The 2,079-nt window shown below is 43.1% G+C and overlaps 1 protein-coding gene across 1 annotated transcript in view; it reads right to left on the minus strand.

Annotated features, from left to right (window-relative positions):
• The window catches only part of epha10 (EPH receptor A10), a 164,878-nt gene that overhangs the window by 124,074 nt on the left and 38,725 nt on the right, over positions 1-2,079 (minus strand). The gene's annotated exons all lie outside the window — the stretch shown is intronic.

The following is a 2,079-nucleotide window of genomic DNA, read 5'->3' on the forward strand; positions in this document are numbered from 1 at the left end:
GAGAAAGAGGCGGACCCAGGTAGCCGACTTCGATGCAAGCAGTGATTTATTATGTACAGTGATGAGAAATAACAAAATGCACAGAGGGAAATAGTGCGTAGTCCTGTCGATGAGTAGTAACCGGGTGTTGACCAACAGTAGGAGGTGAGGAGATGGAGAGCTAGGCCGAGCTGCGTAGGCTGGGTCACGCCTGGGCTGGTCGGTGGTGATGGTGGCTACTGAAGGTGGAGACAGAGAGATGAAGGCAATAGTAGAACAGATAGGGGACTGAGCATTGACCTGCCTGGGAGGGGAGAGTGGAACCACGGTCTGGAGGAACAGTCCATGGGGAGAACATAAAACAGTAGCTGGCTAGGGGATAAATACATACAAAAAAAAACGAAAGAGCACGGAGAAAAAATGGCCTAGAGACAAGAACGAACTGGCAAGTGACTGAGGAGTGAAACCGGGTAATATAGTGAGCAACCTAATCAAGTGCAGCTGGTGATAAGGGAGTGAGGAACAGGTGAATGTGATTAGTGTAAATGGGCAAAAGACAGTAGGAAAGGTGAGGGAGGCAGAGCAGCCGAGCAAACCTGACAAGCTCTTGCATAAAAAGTCTTTCTCATTGTATTTTAATTGAATAACAAACATCACTTTGATTTCTTCAGACTCCTATGTAACCAGATTTATTGCTGTGCATTGCCCTAATTTATAGAACACACCATAGCAGATGGCGCTCACCAGTAGGTGTACATACTGTATGTGTGTTGCTCAGTGAGGCACTTTTAAATGTGCTCACATACAGTAAGAGCACGGCTGTACAAGCTGGAGACGAGTTGGATTAGAGGTTATTCATACAGAAGAAACTCAAGTGTGCTTTGGATGTGGAGACACATGAATGGCTGCATTTATACTGTATTACAGTATGAATACTCAAGTGTTATATAATTTGGTACACAAGTAAGAATGTTGCTTTAGTCTAGTTCATGCAAAATTAAAAAATATGCTTGTTCGTCCCTAAATCTGAAAGGGTTCTTTAAAAAAAAAAAGCCAAAATGTCAATGCAGATTTAGTGCAGAGAAGCAGTGTTTCCCTCACCAGTTTCTCTCTGACATTCACACAAACAAACACATAATTATATTCCCCTGGTGCGGTGACAAGCTTGAGCGTTAACCTTTTTGAGTGCGGAAGACTGTTTTCAAATGTCAAAAAAACACAGAGCATAAAGCAAAAGTGGCATGTGTACACTCATGTTTGCACACACAAACACACATACTTATGCTCTAACATGCACCTGCACAGGTTAACATAAGCTGAATCGGTCCGTGTGTAATATAAATGTACCTGCATCAGCATGTGTCATGAATGACTGGGTCCAAACCTTTGAATGCCATCATTTATTAGATATTGTATACACGTGTATGTGTGTATGAGCTTCCAAGTCCCTCCCTGGAGTGATTGACTTACAAGCCTTTCAGAGGGTTGCTAAATTATATAGGTCTGTATCTTTGCACTGTGGCACTCCACTTCCTCCAGATTCTCTTGTAGTGTCTCCTACGTCCAGCCAGGCAGCCCACAGACTGCATTATTTAACTAGACACTCACTGAGGCCACTATCTTGCACAAAGCCTTCTGGGGACTCAGTTTGATGTCAGTGCAACAGAGAGCAACAGGAAAAAAAACACATGGTGACACAGGGAAGGCAAAGAGGAAGGATTGTAAATATGCACAGAAAAGAGAAGGAAATTTTTTTTAATCTTTTCTCGTCATGTGAATCTTTTACAACACACTTCACTTTTGACTCCTACTCCCCAGCCCTTCTTACTAGTAGGACACATATTTCCTTTCTCTGTGCTCCCATTTTTGTTCTCACCTGCTTTCACCTTTTTCTTTCCTCCTCTTTTTCCATTTACCTACCCCCTGCTCCCTCCATTCCTCCCTCTGTCTTATTCATAGGTAAGGGAGGAGTGGGAAGGGGAGGCCAGGGTAAAGCCGTTACATAAGCACAGAGGAGCTCCAAGGTTTTGTGCTGACTTTGTTTTCCCACTGGTTCAATTTGAGAACCACTTTAAATTAAATTAGGTTGTCTTCTACATT

This window comes from Monopterus albus, unplaced genomic scaffold (genome assembly GCF_001952655.1).
Source record: "Monopterus albus unplaced genomic scaffold, M_albus_1.0 scaffold34.1, whole genome shotgun sequence".
NCBI lineage: Eukaryota > Metazoa > Chordata > Actinopteri > Synbranchiformes > Synbranchidae > Monopterus > Monopterus albus.